Source organism: Nerophis ophidion, linkage group LG24 (genome assembly GCF_033978795.1).
Source record: "Nerophis ophidion isolate RoL-2023_Sa linkage group LG24, RoL_Noph_v1.0, whole genome shotgun sequence".
Classification (NCBI taxonomy): Eukaryota; Metazoa; Chordata; class Actinopteri; order Syngnathiformes; family Syngnathidae; genus Nerophis; species Nerophis ophidion.
In genome coordinates this window covers 1836299-1857436 of record NC_084634.1, presented here as the reverse complement: position 1 = coordinate 1857436, position 21138 = coordinate 1836299, and the positions used below count along the sequence as shown (strand labels likewise).

The following is a 21138-nucleotide window of genomic DNA, read 5'->3' as shown; positions in this document are numbered from 1 at the left end:
TCCTGTTGATTTTTGCCAAAGTATGTTAATTATTCAAATGTAGATCTAAGTCAGACCTACATAGTGGTTTTTGTTTCATGTCTCTCTGACATTCCTACCGGAAGTTACAAGCAGTCTTGTCTTTGTTTTCTTCCTAGGAGCAGTTTGTCTGTGTTGTATTCCTAGGGGGCGCTAGAGCACAATTTTGAGTTTTGGAGTTTGGTTTTTTTATCAGCTCGCAATTGTTGCCAGTCCTGATGTGTGTGCCAAGTTTGGTGAGTTTTGAAGCATTTTAAGGGGGTCAAATTACAGCTCAAAGAGGCAAAAATTAAACTTTTTAGGAAAATTTGCGCAGATGATCTTTGAACGCCCGTAGAATCAAAACCGGAGAACTTATCAAAACTTTGTTCGACCACTTTTTTAAAAAGGGTTCAATCTCTCTCCTGTGCGAGTTTGAAGCCGAAACGACAAACGCACTGGGAGGAGTTTCGATTTGAAAAAGGTGACGGGTTTTCACGAAAACTTTTATTTTGAAGGGGTAATTGCCAACTTCCTGTTGATTTTTTCTGCTAGCTGTCAGTTATTAAAATGTAGGTCTAAGTAAGACCTACATAGAAGTTTTTGTTTCATGTCTTTCCGACATTCCTACCGGAAGTTACAAGCAGTTTTGTCTGTGTTTTCTCTTCCTAGGAGCAGTTTTTTCTGTGTTTCATTCAAAAAATTTTGTAGAGCGCAATTTTGAGTTTTATATGTATTTTTTTTTCATTAAATCACAATTTCTGCCAGTCCTGATGTGTCTGCCAAGTTTGGTGAGTTTTGAAGCATTTTAAGGGGGTCAAATTACAGCTCAAAGAGGCAAAAATAGCATTTTTTGTGAAAATTTTGCTTCGAAAGGGGTTTTTGCAAAATTTTTGTTGATTTTTGCCCCAGAAGATACAATTATGAAATTTAGGTATAAGTCAGCCCTACATAGAGGTTTTTGTTTCATGTCTCTACGACATTCCTAATGGAAGTTACAAGAAGTCTGTTTTTTTTTTTCCTAGGGGGCGCTAGTTATTATTCATTACTTATCGTGTTAAGCAATGCTAGCTCAGATTTATCCGGGAGCCAGATGCAGTCATCGAAAGAGCCACATCTGGCCCCCGAGCCATAGGTTCCCTACCCCTGAGCTAAACTGTATGATTCAATGACCAAACTGAAATGTAAAACACAATATGTAAACATTATCTTTACACAAATATACAGCATTATTAGTGAACAAATACTGCCGAGTGTTGAAAGTATTTCGACGGTGGAAATATGCGACCGGCAGCCATTTTGAATCCTCAAACATTCATTAAAATAGTGCACAAAAATCGTTTTCCAATACACATCTTACTATCAAATTTAGCCACTTTCCTTCTTGGTATTGAGTTACATAAAGAAGTTAAACAGTTTACTTACAGACTTGTCTTCTCCGAGGCTTGTAAGAGTGAACACAAGTCGTCTACTTCTCATTGTTTTGGAACTCAACTAACATCGGGAACCGGAAGTGCCTCAAATGAACCGGAAGTGCCTCAAATGAACCGGAAGTGGCTAAACTCATGGCGCGCAGTATTCCCCCTGGCCACCAGGTGTCAGTAAACTCAAATACAGAGTGGGCCAACATTTGAAACGGAACAAATTCACCTTTTAATCGGGAACCAAACAAGTTCTGCATTGAATATTGAACAAGCGAGACTTATATAACTTTATAGTCACATGCAAAATCCAGTTTCAAATAATAATAATAAAAAAATTACAATGTAATGTAAAAATGTAAATAAAAATTGAATGCCTCTTTTCTATTTGCAGCCTTATCAGGTAAATATTAAAATAAACTTTTTTCACAGGCTAAACATTCCATCCATCCATCCATCCATCCATTTTCTACCGCCCATTCCCTCTCGGGGTCGCGGGGGGCACTGGCGCCTATCTCAGCTACAATCGGGCGGAAGGCGGGGTACACCCTGGACAAGTCGCCACCTCATCGCAGGGCCAACACAGATAGACAGACAACATTCTAAACATAAATTTGAAAATAAAATAACAATAATGAATGAATCAAGCATTCAAGTCTTGAAGTAGTGCACAAATAAAACGTTCATTATTGCTCAGTTTGCTTAGCAGATTTGCTTTAAGACTAAATATGGAAAAAGCAACACTTATATAACTTAACAGTGCAAAAAATCTTAATAGTAGTGGAGGGTGTATATTGTAGCGTCCCGGAAGAGTTAATGCTGCAAGGGGTTCTGGGTTTTTGTTTATGTTGTGTTACGGTGCGGATGTTCTCCCGAAATATCAATCAATCAATGTTTACTTATATAGCCCTAAATTACTAGTGTCTCAAAGGGCTGCACAAACCACTACGACATCCTCGGTAGGCCCACATAAGGGCAAGGAAAACTCACACCCAGTGGGACGTCGGTGACAATGATGACTATGAGAACCTTGGAGAGGAGGAAAGCAATGGATGTCGAGCGGGTCTAACATGATACTGTGAAAGTTCAATCCACAATGGATCCAACACAGTCGCGAGAGTCCAGTCCAAAGCGGATCCAACACAGCAGCGAGAATCCCGTTCACAGCGGAGCCAGCAGGAAACCATCCCAAGCGGAGGCGGATCAGCATCGCAGAGATGTCCCCAGCCGATACACAGGCAAGCAGTACATGGCCACCGGATCGGACCGGACCCCCTCCACAAGGGAGAGTGGGACATAGAAGAAAAAGAAAAGAAACGGCAGATCAACTGGTCTAAAAAGGGAGTCTATTTAAAGGCTAGAGTATACAAATGAGTTTTAAGGTGAGACTTAAATGCTTCTACTGAGGTGGCATCTCGAACTGTTACCGGTAGGGCATTCCAGAGTACTGGAGCCCGAACGGAAAACGCTCTATAGCCCGCAGACTTTTTTTGGGCTCTAGGAATCACTAATAAGCCGGAGTCCTTTGAAGGCAGATTTCTTGCCGGGACATATGGTACAATACAATCGGCAAGATAGGATGGAGCTAGACCGTGTAGTATTTTATACGTAAGTAGTAAAACCTTAAAGTCACATCTTAAGTGCACAGGAAGCCAGTGCAGGTGAGCCAGTACAGGTATATATGTATGTATATATGTATATAAAGGTATATACAGTATAGGTATATATGTATGTATATATGTATATAAAGGTATATACAGTATAGGTATATATGTATGTATATATGTATATAAAGGTATATACAGTATAGGTATATATGTATGTATATATGTGTATAAAGGTATATACAGTACAGGTATATATGTATGTATATATGTATATAAAGGTATATACAGTACAGGTATATATGTATGTATATATGTATATAAAGGTATATACAGTATAGGTATATATGTATGTATATATGTATATAAAGGTATATACATTACAGGCGTAATGTGATCAAACTTTCTTGTTCTTGTCAAAAGTCTAGCAGCCGCATTTTGTACCAACTGTAATCTTTTAATGCTAGACATGGGGAGACCCGAAAATAATACGTTACAGTAGTCGAGGCGAGACGTAACAAACGCATATTATATGTTTGTCATTCTTGTGTGGTGCGGGTCCACAGTGTGGCGCATATTTCTAACAGTGTTAAAGTTGTTTATACGGCCGCCCTTAATGTGACCTGTACTGTTGTTGACCAAGTATGCGTTTCATTCACTCGTGTGTGTGTTTAAAAGCCACATATATTATGTGACTAGGCCGGCACGCTGGAGGAAAAGTGGACGTGATGAAAGGACTTAGAGGACGCTTTAAGGCACGCCCCCAATATTGTTGTCCGGGTGAAAATCGGTTGAAATTCGGGAGAATGGTTTCCTCGGGAGATACTCGAGAGTCTCCCGGGAAAATGGGGAGTGTTGGCAAGTATGAGTATTAGCGGGCCAGTACTAATGTTACCTTTATATTACCTCAAGAGCCAAATTAAATTACACGGCGGGCCAAATTTGGCCGGCGGGCCAGAGTTTGACGCCCATGCATTAACAGATGGATAAAAAAAAGTAGCGAGTAGCGAGCTGAATGTGGATAAATGGATCGGAGTAAAAGTAGCGTTTCTTCTCTATAAATATACTCAAGTAAAAGTAAAAGTATGTTGCATAAAAAACTACTCTTTGAAGTACTATTGATCCCAAAAGTTACTCAAGTAGATGTAATGGAGTAAATGTAGCCAATTACTACCCACCTCTGGTTAGGAATAGAACATCCATCCCATTCATTTTCTACCGCTTATTCCCTTTCGGGGTCGCGGGGGGCGCTGGCGCCTATCTCAGCTACAATTGGGCGGAAGGCGGGGTACACCCTGGACAAGTCGCCACCTCATCACAGGGCCAACACAGATAGACAGACAACATTCACACACTAGGGACCATTTAGTGTTGCCAATCAACCTATCCCCAGGTGCATGTCTTTGGAGGTGGGAGGGGCCTATCCCCAGGTGCATGTCCTTGGACATTTGTTTAAAATATATATAAATTATGTATTTATTAATTTATGAATTATTTGTTATTTATTAAAATAAATATGTATTTTTTATTTATTATTTTATTAACTATTTATTTGTTATTTATTTAATAAATATGTATTATTTATTCATTATTTTATGATTTATTTATTTGTTATTTATTTCATAATTATGTATTTTTGAAACAAGTATCAATTATGAATTTATTATTTAACGAATTATTTGTGTTATTTATTAAATAAATATGTATTATTTATTTATTGTTTTATTAACTATTTATTTGTTATTTATTTAATACATATGTATTATTTATTATTTTATTAACTATTTGTTATTTATTTCAGAATTATGTTTTTTTAAACAAGTATCAATTATGTATTTATTATTTTAGGAATTATTAATGTTTTATTTATTTTAAAAATATGTATAATGTATTTATTATTTTATTAACTATTTATTTGTTATTTATTTAATAAATATGTATTATTTACTTATTATTTTATGAAATATTTGTTATTTATTTCATTATTGTGTATTATTATTTATTTAAATAAGTATAAATTATTTATTAATTATTTTATGAATGATTATTTGTTATGAATTGTTTATTGTATTTATTATTTTTATTTTAATATTTTATTATTGTTTTTTTGTCTTAAAAACTGCTGGTAGGTGGGAGGGGCCTATCCCCAGGTGCATGTCTTTGGAAGTGGGAGGGGCCTATCCCCAGGTGCATGTCTTTGGAAGTGGGAGGGGCCTATCCCCTCGTGCATGTCTTTGGAGGTGGGAGGGGCCTATCCCCAGGTGCATGTCTTTGGGGGTGGGAGGGGCCTATCCCCAGGTGCATGTCTTTGGGGGTGGGAGGGGCCTATCCCCAGGTGCATGTCTTTGGAAGTGGGAGGGGCCTATCCCCAGGTGCATGTCTTTGGAAGTGGGAGGGGCCTATCCCCAGGTGCATGTCTTTGGAGGTGGGAGGGGCCTATCCCCAGGTGCATGTCTTTGGAGGTGGGAGGGGCCTATCCCCAGGTGCATGTCTTTGGAAGTGGGAGGAAGCCGGAGTACCCGGAGGGAACCCACGCAGTCACGGGGAGAACATGCAAACTCCACACAGAAAGATCCCAAGCCTGGATTTGAACCCAGGACTGCAGGAACTTCGTATTGTGAGGCAGACGCACTAACCCCTCTGCCACCGTGAAGCCCTGGAATATCCATCCATCCATTTTCTACCGCTTATTCCCTTTCGGGGTCGCGGGGGGCGCTGGCGCCTATCTCAGCTACAATCGGGCAGAAGGCGGGGTACACTCTGGACAAGGGACAAGGCCCTGGAATAGAAGAAATAATATTAAATATTTCTATATATGATTTAATTCTAACTCCTCCCATCACAGTCGCCCACATTGGAGGAACGGCCTCATGGACAAAATGCGATTTTGTGTAAATCCTTGACTACGTCGCCCACGGGACCGAAGTCGGCTTTCCTGAGACCTTGAAAGTCCAAGTTGTTTACCTGCTCTTTCATGCCAGCTCTCTGCCAGAAAAAAAAAACGCCTTATCTCCGTGTCACGTGACTTGTTGACTTCCTGTTTCATTTAGCGCCAAGGAAGCGTCCCTCGGAGGGAGGAACAAAAAAACAGGCGAGCGCGCGGCGGATGCAATTAAAAACGCAAAAGCGAAGCGGCGTGCGAATCAGGCAGAAATCAAAGGCCTTCTAAACTCCTCAGGTGAGCTAGCGGCGGGAGCTAACCATAATGGTTGTGTTGTTGTTTTTAAGCACGCACACACGCACACACACACACACACACACACACACACACACACACACACACACACACACACACACACACACACACACACACACACACCTGCTGAAGTCGATTCAGCTTTCATCTTGCTTCTGCAAACAGCAGAAAGTCAATCAATGGCTGAAGTCTTTCTGTAATCTCCTTCTTCAAAAGGTAAAGATGCGACGAGAGCAGCTCGCAGCTACACAACAGCTCGGCACACAATAGCGCGCGAGCTAAACGTACGTAAGAACCGTCGAACCATGTCGCTGTCTAAAACTTGTCAATGTAAACAAGTATCAATTATTTATTTAATATTTTATGAACTATTTGTTATTTAATAAATACATATTTATTATTTATTTATTATTTTGTTAACTATTTATTTATTTAATAAATAAATATGTATTATTTATTTATTATTTTATTAACTATTTGTTATTTATTTCATAATTATGTACTTTTAAACAAGTATCAATTATTTATTTAATATTTTATGAACTATTTGTTATTTAATAAATAAATATGTATTATTTATTTATTATTGTGTTAACTATTTATTTATTTAATAAATAAATATGTATTATTTATTTATTATTTTATTAACTATTTGTTATTTATTTCATAATTATGTACTTTTAAACAAGTATCAATTATTTCTTTATTATTTTATGAATTATTTATTTGTTATTTAATAAATAAATATGTATTATTCTATTTTATTTTTGTAACTATTTATTTGTTATTTATTTCATAATTAAGTTTTTTAAACAAGTATCAATTATTATTTTATGAATTATTTATTTATTTATTTATTATTATTATTTATTATTATTTATTATGTATTATTTATTTAAGAGAGAGAGGGAGAGAGGGGAGAGGGAAGTCTGGGCTTCCCTGCTTAGGCTGTTGCCCCCGCGCCCCGACCTCGGATAAGCGGAAGATGATGGATGGATGGATGGATGGATGGAATTATTTATTTGTTATTTATTGAATAAATATCCATCCATCCATCATCTTCCGCTTATCCGAGGTCGGGTCGCGGGGGCAGCAGCCTAAGCAGGGAAACCCAGACTTCCCTCTCCCCAGCCACTTCGTCTAGCTCTTCCCGGGGGATCCCAAGGTGTTCCCAGGCCAGCCGGGAGACATAGTCTTCCCAACGTGTCCTGGGTCTTCCCCGTGGCCTCCTACCGGTCGGACGTGCCCTAAACACCTCCCTAGGGAGGCGTTCGGGTGGCATCCTGACCAGATGCCCGAACCACCTCATCTGGCTCCTCTCCATGTGGAGGAGCAGCGGCTTTACTTTGAGTTCCTCCCGGATGGCAGAGCTTCTCACCCGATCTCTAAGGGAGAGGAAACTCATTTGGGCCGCTTGTACCCGTGATCTTATCCTTTCGGTCATGACCCAAAGCTCATGACCCTAGGTGAGGATGGGAACGTAGATCGACCGTTAAATTGAGAGCTTTGCCTTCCGGCTCAGCTCCTTCTTCACCACAACGGATCGATACAACGTCCGCATTACTGAAGACGCCACACTGATCCGCCTGTCGATCTCACGATCCACTCTTCCCCCACTCGTGAACAAGACTCCTAGGTACTTGAACTCCTCCACTTGGGGCAGGGTCTCCTCCCCAACCCGGAGATGGCACTCCACCCTTTTCCGGGCGAGAACCATGGACTTGGACTTGGAGGTGCTGATTCTCATTCCGGTCGCTTCACACTCGCTGAAGATCCCGGTCAGATGAAGCCATCAGGACCACATCATCTGCAAAAAGCAGAGACCTAATCCTGCAGCCACCAAACTGGTGAATAAATATGTATTATTTATCTATTATTCTATTAAGAATTTGTTATTTATTTAATAAATATGTATTATTTATTTATTTCTTATTTTTTAACTATTTATTTGTTATTTATTTCATAATCATGTACTTTTTAAACAAGTATCAATTATATATTTATTATTTAATGAATTATTATTTTGTTATTTATTAAATACATATTTAATATGTATTTATTAGTTTATTAACTATTTGTTATTTATTTAATAAATATGTATTATGTATTTATTATTTTATTAACTATTTGTTATTTATTTCATAAGTATGTATTATATATTTTTTGAATAAGTATAAATTATTTATGTATCATTCTATGATTTTTGTATTTATTATTTATTGAATGAATATGCATTTATTTCTTATTTTTTAACTATTTATTTGTTATTTATTTCATAATCATGTACTTTTTAAACAAGTATCAATTATATATTTATTATTTAATGAATTATTATTTTGTTATTTATTAAATATATATTTAATATGTATTTATTAGTTTATTAACTATTTGTTATTTATTTAATAAATATGTATTATGTATTTATTATTTTATTACCTATTTGTTATTTATTTCATAAGTATGTATTATATATTTTTTGAATAAGTATAAATTATTTATGTATCATTCTATGATTTTTGTATTTATTATTTATTGAATGAATATGCATTTATTTATTATTTTATTAACTATTTATTTGTTATTTATTAAATGAATATATATTATTTATTTTTTATTTTATGAACTGTTTGTTATTTATTTCATAAATACGGACATTTGTTTAAAATATATATAAATTATGTATTTATTAATTTATGAAGTATTTGTTATTTATTAAAATAAATATTTCTTATTCATTTATTATTTTATTAACTATTTATTTGTTATTTATTTAATAAATATGTATTATTTAAAAATTATTTTATGATTTATTTATTTATTATTTATTTCATAATTATGTATTTTTGAAACAAGTATCAATTATGAATTTATTATTTAATGAATTATTTGTGTTATTTATTAAATAAATATGTATTATTTATTTATTGTTTTATTAACTATTTATTTGTTATTTATTTAATACATATGTATTATTTATTATTTTATTAACTATTTGTTATTTATTTCAGAATTATGTTTTTTAAACAAGTATCAATTATGTATTTATTAATTTATGAATTATTTGTTATTTATTAAAATAAATATTTCTTATTCATTTATTATTTTATTAACTATTTATTTGTTATTTATTTAATAAATATGTATTATTTACTTATTATTTTATGAAATATTTGTTATTTATTTCATAATTGTGTATTATTATTTATTTAAATAAGTATCAATTATTTATTAATTATTTTATGAATGACTATTTGTTATGAATTGTTCATTGTATTTATTTTTTTTATTTTAATATTTTATTATTGTTTTTTTGTCTTAAAACTGCTTTAATTAAAAAAATGTTATTAATTTCGGACTTAGATAAGGCTCAATTTACTTCACATCAAATAGTACACTTTGAACATTTTTGATGGGGAAAATATTTAATATTTCATGTTTTGCCATAAAAACTGAATTTCTTATTTTCATAAAAAGGGCATAAAACAAAAATAAAATAAACAATTGATATAAAGGTAAGCGTTAAAAAAAAAGGATATGACAATTTTTTAATTGTTTTTATTATTCTGATTTTATTATTTATTATTACTTTTGTCTTAAAAACTGCTTTGCTTGAAAAATAATGATTTTCCAATATTTGGAATTAATTAAGGCTCAATTTAATTCACATCAAATATTACACTTTGAACATTTTTGATGGGGAGAATATTTCATATTTTAAGTTTTTGCCATTAAAAAGCTGGTTTCTTTGTTTTTACAAAAAAAAAAGGAATTAAACATAACAAAAATTAGATAAAACTATATCGACAAATATTTTAAAAATGTAAGCGTTAAAAAAAAACATTAATTTTTAAACTTTTTATAAGTGGGACCCATTTGGGTCCCTGAGAATTTTAGTGGGATATTTGTCTTAAAAACTGCATTGCTTAAAAAAATAAATAAATAAATGAAAAAAAATCAATGTTATAAAATATTGACTTAATAAAGGTTCAAATATTACATTTTGAAGATTTTTTATGGGGGGAAATATTGCATATTTTATGTTTTGCCATAAAAACTCAGTCTTTTATTTTCAAAAAAGGGCCTAAAATAAAAAAATAAAAAATAAAATGAACAATTGATATAAAAATGTAAGTGCTAAAAAAAGCATATGACAATTTTCTATTGTTTTTATTATTTTATTTAATTTTTTATTATTATTATTTTGGTCTTAAAACTGCTTTGCTTAAAAAATAATGATGTCACAAATTGCGGACGTAATTAAGGCTCAATTTACTTCACATCCAATATTACACTTTGAAAATTTTTGATTGTGAAAATATTTTATATTTTATGTTTTTGCCATAAAACAGTTGGTTTCTTTCTTTCCCAAAAAAGGCATAAAACATAACAAAAATAAAATAAAACTATGTCGACAATTGATCTAATAATGTAAGCGTTAAAAAAAAGTATAAGACTAATTTTTTTACATTTTCTTGAGTGGGACCCATTTGGATCCCTGAGAATTTTAGTGGGATTTTTGTCTTAAAAACTCTCACTGTTGAAAAATAAAAATCAAGGTTATGAATGATCGACTTACAGTATTTAAGATTCCAATTACTTCACATTTAATATTACTCTTTGAACATTTTGGCGGGGAAATGATTGAACATTTTGTTTTTGCCATTGAAAAGCTGTTTTTTTTCTTTCACAAAAAAAAGTCATAAAACATAAAAATTTAATAAAACTATGTCTACAATTGATATAAAAATGTAAGCGTTGCAAAAAAGTTTATGACTCATTTTTACCATTTTTACGGGCGGGACCCTTTAAGGTCCCTGAGAATTTTAACAGGATTTTTTTCTTAAAAACTGCATTGCTTAAAAAAAATCTAAGTTACAAAATATTAACTTAAGGTTCCAATCACTTCACATCAAATATTACACTTTCAACATTTTTAATTGAGGACAATATTTCATATTTTATGTTTTTGCCATAAAACAGCTGGTTTCTTTCTTTCCCAAAAAAGGCATAAAACATAACAAAAATAAAATAAAACTATGTCGACAATTGATCTAATAATGTAAGCGTTAAAAAAAAATATGACTAATTCTTTAGCATTTTCTTGAGTTCGGGACCCATTTGGGTCCCTGAGAATTTTAGTGGGATTTTTGTCTTAAAAACGCTCATCGTTGAAAAATAAAAATGAATTGAAATCAAGGTTATGAATGATCGACTTACAGTATTTAAGATTCCAATTACTTCACATTTAATATTACTCTTTGAACATTTTGGCGGGGAAATGATTGAACATTTTGTTTTTGCCATTGAAAAGCTGTTTTTTTTCTTTCACAAAAAAAGTCATAAAACATAAAAATTTAATAAAACTATGTCTACAATTGATATAAAAATGTAAGCGTTGCAAAAAAGTTTATGACTCATTTTTACCATTTTTACGGGCGGGACCCTTTAAGGTCCCTGAGAATTTTAAAGGGATTTTTTTCTTAAAAACTGCATTGCTTAAAAAAAATCAAAGTTACAAAATATTGACTTAAGGTTCCAATCACTTCACATCCAATATTACACTTTCAACATTTTTAATTGGGGAAAATATTTCATATTTTATGTTTTTGCCATAAAAAAGCTGGTTTCTTTCTTTCCCAAAAAAGGCATAAAACATAACAAAAATAAAATAAAACTATGTCGACAATTGATCTAATAATGTAAGCGTTAAAAAAAATATGACTAATTCTTTAGCATTTTCTTGAGAGGGACCCATTTGGGTCCCTGAGAATTTTAGTGGGATTTATGTCTTAAAAACGCTCATTGTAGAAAAATAAAAATGAATTAAAATCAAGGTTATGAATTATCGACTTGCAGTATTTAAGATTCCAATTACTTCACATTTAATATTACCCTTTGAACATTTTGGCGGGGAAATGATTGAACATTTTATGTTTTTGCCATAAAAAAGCTGGTTTCTTTCTTTCACAAAAAAAGTCATTAAACCTAACAAACATTTAATAAAACTATGTCTACAATTGATATAAAAATGTAAAAGTTAAAAAAAAGTTTATGACTCATTTTTACCATTTTTACGAGTGGGACCCTTTAAGGTCCCTGAGAATTTTAACAGGATTTTTTTCTTAAAAACTGCATTGCTTAAAAAAAATCAAAGTTACAAAATATTGACTTAAGGTTCCAATCACTTCACATCAAATATTACACTTTCAACATTTTTAATCGGGGAAAATATTTCATATTTTATGTTTTTGCCATAAAAAAGCTGGTTTCTTTCTTTCCCAAAAAAGGCATAAAACATAACAAAAATAAAATAAAACTATGTCGACAATTGATCTAATAATGTAAGCGTTAAAAAAAAATATGACTAATTCTTTAGCATTTTCTTGAGTTCGGGACCCATTTGGGTCCCTGAGAATTTTAGTGGGATTTTTGTCTTAAAAACTCTCAACGTTGAAAAATAAAAATGAATTAAAATCAAGGTTATGAATGATCGACTTACAGTATTTAAGATTCCAATTACTTCACATTTAATATTACCCTTTGAACATTTTGGCGGGGAAATGATTGAACATTTTATGTTTTTGCCATTGAAAAGCTGTTTTTTTTCTTTCACAAAAAAAAGTCATAAAACATAAAAATTTAATAAAACTATGTCTACAATTGATATAAAAATGTAAGCGTTGCAAAAAAGTTTATGACTCATTTTTACCATTTTTACGGGTGGGACCCTTTAAGGTCCCTGAGAATTTTAACAGGATTTTTTTCTTAAAAACTGCATTGCTTAAAAAAAATCAAAGTTACAAAATATTGACTTAAGGTTCCAATCACTTCACATCAAATATTACACTTTCAACATTTTTAATCGGGGAAAATATTTCATATTTTATGTTTTTGCCATAAAAAAGCTGGTTTCTTTCTTTCCCAAAAAAGGCATAAAACATAACAAAAATAAAATAAAACTATGTCGACAATTGATCTAATAATGTAAGCGTTAAAAAAAAATATGACTAATTCTTTAGCATTTTCTTGAGTTCGGGACCCATTTGGGTCCCTGAGAATTTTAGTGGGATTTTTGTCTTAAAAACTCTCAACGTTGAAAAATAAAAATGAATTAAAATCAAGGTTATGAATGATCGACTTACAGTATTTAAGATTCCAATTACTTCACATTTAATATTACCCTTTGAACATTTTGGCGGGGAAATGATTGAACATTTTATGTTTTTGCCATTGAAAAGCTGTTTTTTTTCTTTCACAAAAAAAAGTCATAAAACATAAAAATTTAATAAAACTATGTCTACAATTGATATAAAAATGTAAGCGTTGCAAAAAAGTTTATGACTCATTTTTACCATTTTTACGGGTGGGACCCTTTAAGGTCCCTGAGAATTTTAACAGGATTTTTTTCTTAAAAACTGCATTGCTTAAAAAAATCAAAGTTACAAAATATTGACTTAAGGTTCCAATCACTTCACATCAAATATTACACTTTCAACATTTTTAATCGGGGAAAATATTTCATATTTTATGTTTTTGCCATAAAAAAGCTGGTTTCTTTCTTTCCCAAAAAAGGCATAAAACATAACAAAAATAAAATAAAACTATGTCGACAATTGATCTAATAATGTAAGCGTTAAAAAAAAATATGACTAATTCTTTAGCATTTTCTTGAGTTCGGGACCCATTTGGGTCCCTGAGAATTTTAGTGGGATTTTTGTCTTAAAAACGCTCATCGTTGAAAAATAAAAATGAATTAAAATCAAGGTTATGAATGATCGACTTACAGTATTTAAGATTCCAATTACTTCACATTTAATATTACCCTTTGAACATTTTGGCAGGGAAATGATTGCACATTTTATGTTTTTCCCATAAAAAAGCTTGTTTCTTTCTTTCACAAAAAAAAGTCATAAAACCTAACAAACATTTAATAAAACTATGTCTACAATTGATATAAAAATGTAAGCGTTGCAAAAAAGTTTATGACTCATTTTTACCATTTTTACGAGTGGGACCCTTTAAGGTCCCTGAGAATTTTAATAGGATTTTTTTCTTAAAAACTGCATTGCTTAAAAAAATCAAAGTTACAAAATATTGACTTAAGGTTCCAATCACTTCACATCCAATATTACACTTTCAACATTTTTAATTGGGGAAAATATTTCATATTTTATGTTTTTGCCATAAAACAGCTGGTTTCTTTCTTTCCCAAAAAAGGCATAAAACATAACAAAAATAAAATAAAACTATGTCGACAATTGATCTAATAATGTAAGCGTTAAAAAAAATATGACTAATTCTTTAGCATTTTCTTGAGAGGGACCCATTTGGGTCCCTGAGAATTTTAGTGGGATTTATGTCTTAAAAACGCTCATTGTAGAAAAATAAAAATGAATTAAAATCAAGGTTATGAATTATCGACTTGCAGTATTTAAGATTCCAATTACTTCACATTTAATATTACCCTTTGAACATTTTGGCGGGGAAATGATTGAACATTTTATGTTTTTGCCATAAAAAAGCTGGTTTCTTTCTTTCACAAAAAAAGTCATTAAACCTAACAAACATTTAATAAAACTATGTCTACAATTGATATAAAAATGTAAGCGTTGCAAAAAAGTTTATGACTCATTTTTACCATTTTTACGGGTGGGACCCTTTAAGGTCCCTGAGAATTTTAACAGGATTTTTTTCTTAAAAACTGCATTGCTTAAAAAAATCAAAGTTACAAAATATTGACTTAAGGTTCCAATCACTTCACATCCAATATTACACTTTCAACATTTTTAATTGGGGAAAATATTTCATATTTTATGTTTTTGCCATAAAACGGCTGGTTTCTTTCTTTCCCCAAAAAGGCATAAAACATAACAAAAATAAAATAAAACTATGTCGACAATTGATCTAATAATGTAAGCGTTAAAAAAAATATATGACTAATTTTTTAGCATTTTCTTGAGTTCGCGACCCATTTGGGTCCCTGAGAATTTTAGTGGGATTTTTGTCTTAAAAACTCTCATCGTTGAAAAATAAAAATGAATAAAAATCAAGGTTATGAATGATCGACTTACAGTATTTAAGATTCCAATTACTTCACATTTAATATTACTCTTTGAACATTTTGGCGGGGAAATGATTGCACATTTTATGTTTTTGCCATAAAAAAGCTGGTTTCTTTCTTTCACAAAAAAAGTCATTAAACCTAACAAACATTTAATAAAACTATGTCTACAATTGATATAAAAATGTAAGCGTTGCAAAAAAGTTTATGACTCATTTTTACCATTTTTACGAGTGGGACCCTTTAAGGTCCCTGAGAATTTTAACAGGATTTTTTTCTTAAAAACTGCAATGCTTAAAAAAAAAAATCAAAGTTACAAAATATTGACTTAAGGTTCCAATCACTTCACATCCAATATTACACTTTCAACATTTTTAATTGGGGAAAATATTTCATATTTTATGTTTTTGCCATAAAAAAGCTGGTTTCTTTCTTTCCCAAAAAAGGCATAAAACATAACAAAAATAAAATAAAACTATGTCGACAATTGATCTAATAATGTAAGCGTTAAAAAAAGTATAAGACTAATTTTTTAGCATTTTCTTGAGTTCGGGACCCATTTGGGTCCCTGAGAATTTTAGTGGGATTTTTGTCTTAAAAACTCTCATCGTTGAAAAATAAAAATGAATAAAAATCAAGGTTATGAATGATCGACTTACAGTATTTAAGATTCCAATTACTTCACATTTAATATTACTCTTTGAACATTTTGGCGGGGAAATGATTGCACATTTTATGTTTTTGCCATAAAAAAACTTAATGAAAAATAAATAAATAAAACTTGATATGGACGCAGAGATTTAAAAGTTGAAATAGACAAATTAATACATGACTTATTTTTAAAAATGTTATAACTGAGACTTTTAGGGACCGAACTTAGGATGCGTCATGAAGCTACAAAGTAAATATTGTAGTGATTGTACAAAAGACACATTTATACAACAAGCTATATTTTATATATTTTGTTTGTATAAAAAAGTAAAAAAACAAAAAAGATTGAAATCAAAATATGCAAATGTTGTGATTGTTTTAGTATGCGACCTTCAGTGGACAGTTTGGACTTGCTAGTCCATGTTTGACCCTGGAACAGACTAACTCCGCCGAGCTCTCCCAACACGGCGCTCCCCTGGAGGATTGTGGGTAATGTGGGCCGGCCCAAACCCTTTCGAAGGAGGAAGACGAGGATGAAGTCAAAGCGCTTCATCAAACATTCCCGCCGCCGAGTTCACGGGCAATCAGACAAACCAGCGCTCAGATCGATACCGCGCTCTTTGCCGCTGCCGGCAACACGCTTCAAACGCTTCACACACACACACACACACACACACACACACACACACACACACACACACACACACACACACACACACACACACACACACACACACACACACACACACACACACACACCTGTAAGTCTATTCAATCCATTATTAACACGCCTGCCAGACAAAAAGCGGGGCTGCTGCTGAAGATGAATTATAGAAAATCCAAACATGGAGAAGATGCTGTCAAACACAAACAACTGCAGAGTGTGTGTGTGTGTGTGTGTGTGTGTGTGTGTGTGTGTGTGTGTGTGTGTGTGTGTGTGTCATGGGGCAGGAAGTAGGTTAGCAGACAGGCCATCAAAGACAGGAAGTCAGCCAACATTCGCCTCATGTGACCATCAAACAGAAGTGTGTGTGTGTGTGTGTGTGTGTGTGTGTGTGTGTGTGTGTGTGTGTGTGTGTGTGTCCTGTAATGAGATAACAAGTGTTATCATCTTCTTTCAACACACACACACACACACACACACACACACATAAAGTCAAATTTGCGAGCCAATCAGGTGTCAGAGGACGGTTTGGTCGTGTGAGGTGTGAGTGGGCGTGGCCTATTGTGCAGCACAGGTGAGGACACCAAATGAAATCTTGTCATCAGGTGTGCTTTATGTTTTGTTTTTTAAAAAGCGTGATATATAAATATATATATATATATACACTATTTTGACTTTTTTTTGTTTTTTTCATTTAAAATTTGAAAACAAAATATTTTGTTTAATTTAAGAATAATTGTATTTTATATATTAAATGGTTTTACATGATTCGTTTAGTTTTTTGCTTGCTTTATATTTTTTATTCATTTATTCTGGATTATTTTAAAAAAAAAATTTATTTAGGATTCTTTTTTGTTGTGTTGTTTTTTTGTTAAAAATTAAGACTTCCTTAAAAAAAAAATTTGTAAACTATTTTTGACTTTTATTTGATTTTTTACATTTAAAATTTGAAAATGTAAATTTTGGTTTTGATTTGAAAATAATTGTATCTTATATTTTAAATGGTTTTACATGCTTTGTTTAGTTTTTTCGCTTCCATTAAATTTTTTATACATTTCTTTAGGATTATTTTGTGTTTTGTTTTATTTAGGATATTTTTTGTTGTTGTTAAAAAAAAATGTTTCATTAAAAAATATCTTTAGTAAACCATTTTTTTTTGTTTTTTGTTTTTTTCATTAAAAATGTGAAAACTAAATGTTTTCGTTAATTTAAAAACAAGTGTATTTTATATTTTAAATGGTTTTACATGATTCGTTTAGTTTTTTGCTTGCTTTATATTTTTTATTAATTTATTCTGGATTATTTTTTGTTTTGTTTTATTTCGGATTCTTTTTTATTTGTTTTTTTTTTGTTAAAAAAATAAGATTTCAATAAAAAATATTTTTTTGTAAACTATTTTTGACTTTTATTTGTTTCTTTTCATTGAAAATTTGAAAAGTAAATGTTTGGTTTGGATTTTAAAATAATTGTATTTTATATTTTAAATGGTTTTACATGCTTTGTTTAGTTTTTTGCTTTCCTTTATAATGTTGTATGAATTTATTTAGGATTATTTTTTGTTTTGTTTTATTTAGAATAATTTTTTGTTTTCATTAAAAAATATTTTTTGTAAACTATTTTTGACTTTTTTTTCATTTAAAATTTGAAAACTAAATGTTTTATTTAATTTTAAAATAAGTGTATTTTATATTTCAAATGGTAATACATAATTTGTTTGTTTTTTTGCTTCCTTTATATTTTTCATTAAATTATTTAGGATTAATCTATTTTTTTATTTTTTTTATAATTGTGCAGTTTTTTCTTAATTTTTATAATTAAAAAGTATACTATATATATATATATATATATATATATATACACACATTTAAATTTAGGTTTTTCTTTTTTGGAAACTGTTTTCATTTTTTTATTTTTTGTTGCTTGTTTTTAATAATTAAAAAAATTAACTATATATTATATATATATATATATATATATTTTTTTTTCATTTTTGTTAATGTAAAATGTGTTTGTTTTATTCCTTTTAAACAGCATACATGTTGTAGTTTGTGATTTGTTTTTTTTCCTTGGAAATTTGATAATATATATATTTTAGAATAAATTTTCCTTTAACTGTTTTATTTATTTATTTATTTTTTTTTTTTTTACAAAGAGAAATTATTAATTTTTCCGTTGTAATTTTTATTGTATTTTTTTCAATATATATATATTTTTTAAGCCTTTGTTTTATTCCAATATATTTATTATTATTATTTATTTTATTTTTTTAACGTTTTTTGCATTTTTTCTGTACAGTTTGTTTCCAACCAATCAGGACGCAGCTCCGTTACCATGGCGACGAGGTGTGCTGCTGGCCGGCCAGGTGCAGCGTCTTGGGGCGGGCGGCGGCGGGGCAACTTCCTGCGTTGGCGGCTCGCTCCCAGTAGGGGTCACTGTGGGGCACACGCAACACAACACGTCAGGAGGGGAGGGGTCAGGGTGGGAGGAGCCCCCATCTGCTGCGCTCTGATAGGTTGACAATTTTAAACAACAGGAAGTAAAAAAACAACAACAGTGACTTGCAATATTTCTACTTCTTACTTTAAAACAACACTTTGTAGGACTTAGTGTTTTAGTACACACTTTTCACACTAAATATATATACATTTATTCAATAAACTTTTAAATACAAAATGATCATTTTTTTTTAGCATGCTAAAGTTAGCATGCTAACATTTTATGACTAAGGTGTAAAGCAGCAAAAGTGGCCCAAAAAGTTAGCACACAGACAGTTAGCCTATGTCACGTACAAAGTGACATGACTCTGAGGCAAATGGCAGCACAATTGGCTAGCAGTTCTTATTTAGGCATGCTAAAGTTAACATGCTAATGTTAGCCTGCTAGAGTTAGCAGGCTAACATTAGCGCACAAACAGTTAGCCAATGTCACGTACAAAGTAACATGACTCTGAGGTGTATGGCAGCACAATTGGTTAGCAGTTCTTATTTTGGCATGCTAAAGTTAACATGCTAATGTTAGCATGCTAGAGTTAGCAGGCTAACGTTAGCGCACTAACAGTTAGCCTATGTCACGTACAAAGTGACATGACTATAAAGCATATGGCAGCACAATTGGTTAGCGTTTCTTATTTTGCCATGCTAAAGTCAGGATGCTAACATTAGCATGCTAAAGTTAGCGTGTCACATGGCCCCATCTTAGAAGTTTGCTAGCGTCTCTTATTGTATTCTATCTTTAGCATGCTAAATTTAGCATGCTAACATTACATGCTAGTTTTGCACATTTAAACCTAAAAGTCATGCATTTGGAAACATGGCGCCATCTTAAAAGTATGCTAGCAGCTCTTATTTTATTTTAACTGTATCATTATAAAGTTAGCATGCTACACTTTAATGCTAGTTTTGCAGGTTTAAACCTAAAAATAAGGGATTTAGAAACGTGGCGCCATCTTAGAAGTATGTGAGCGTCTCTTATTTTATTTCAACTTAAGAATGCTAAAGTTAGCATGCTAACATTTAATGCTAGTTTTGCACGTTTAAACCTAAAAGTCATGCATTTAGAAACGTGGCGCCATCTTAGAAGTATGCTAGCGTCTCTTATTTTATTTTAACTTTAGCATGACAAAGTTAGCATGCTAAAATTTTATGCTAGCTCTGCACGTTTAAACCTAAAAGTCATGGATTTAGAAATGTTGCACCATCTTAGAAGTATGCTAGCGTCTCTTATTTTATTTTAACTTTAGCATGACAAAGTTAGCATGCTGATATTTAATGCTAGTTTTGCACGTTTAAACCTAAAAGTCATGTATTTGGAAACGTGGCGCCATCTTAGAAGTATGCTAGCGTCTCTTGTTTTATTTTAACTTTAGCATGACAAAGTTAGCATGCTAACATTTTATGCTAGTTTTGAACGTTTAAACCTAAAAGTCATGCATTTAGAAACGTGGCGCCATCTTAGAAGTATGCTAGCGTCTCTTGTTTTATTTTAACTTTAGCATGCTAAAGTTAGCATGCTAACATTTAATGCTAGTTTTGCACGTTTAAACCTAAAAGTCATGTATTTGGAAACGTGGCGCCATCTTAGAAGTATGCTAGCGTCTCTTATTTTATTTCAACTTTAGCATGACAAAGTTAGCATGCTAACATTTAATGCTAGTTTTGCACGTTTAAACCTAAAAGTCATGCATTTAGAAATGTGGCGCCATCTTAGAAGTATGCTAGCGTCTCTTGTTTTATTTTAACTTTAGCATGCTAAAGTTACCATGCTAAAATTTTATGCTAGTTTTGCACGTTTAAACCTAAAAGTCATGGATTTAGAAATGTTGCACCATCTTAGAAGTATGCTAGCGTCTCTTATTTTATTTTAACTTTAGCATGACAAAGTTAGCATGCTGATATTTAATGCTAGTTTTGCACGTTTAAACCTAAAAGTCATGTATTTGGAAACGTGGCGCCATCTTAGAAGTATGCTAGCGTCTCTTATTTTATTTTAACTTTAGCATGACAAAGTTAGCATGCTAACATTTAATGCTAGTTTTGCACGTTTAA

The 21138-nt window shown here is 31.7% G+C and overlaps 1 pseudogene; it reads right to left on the bottom strand.

The window, feature by feature from the left end:
• Positions 1-21138, bottom strand: part of LOC133542612 (neuronal PAS domain-containing protein 3-like) — a 232873-nt pseudogene that overhangs the window by 84481 nt on the left and 127254 nt on the right.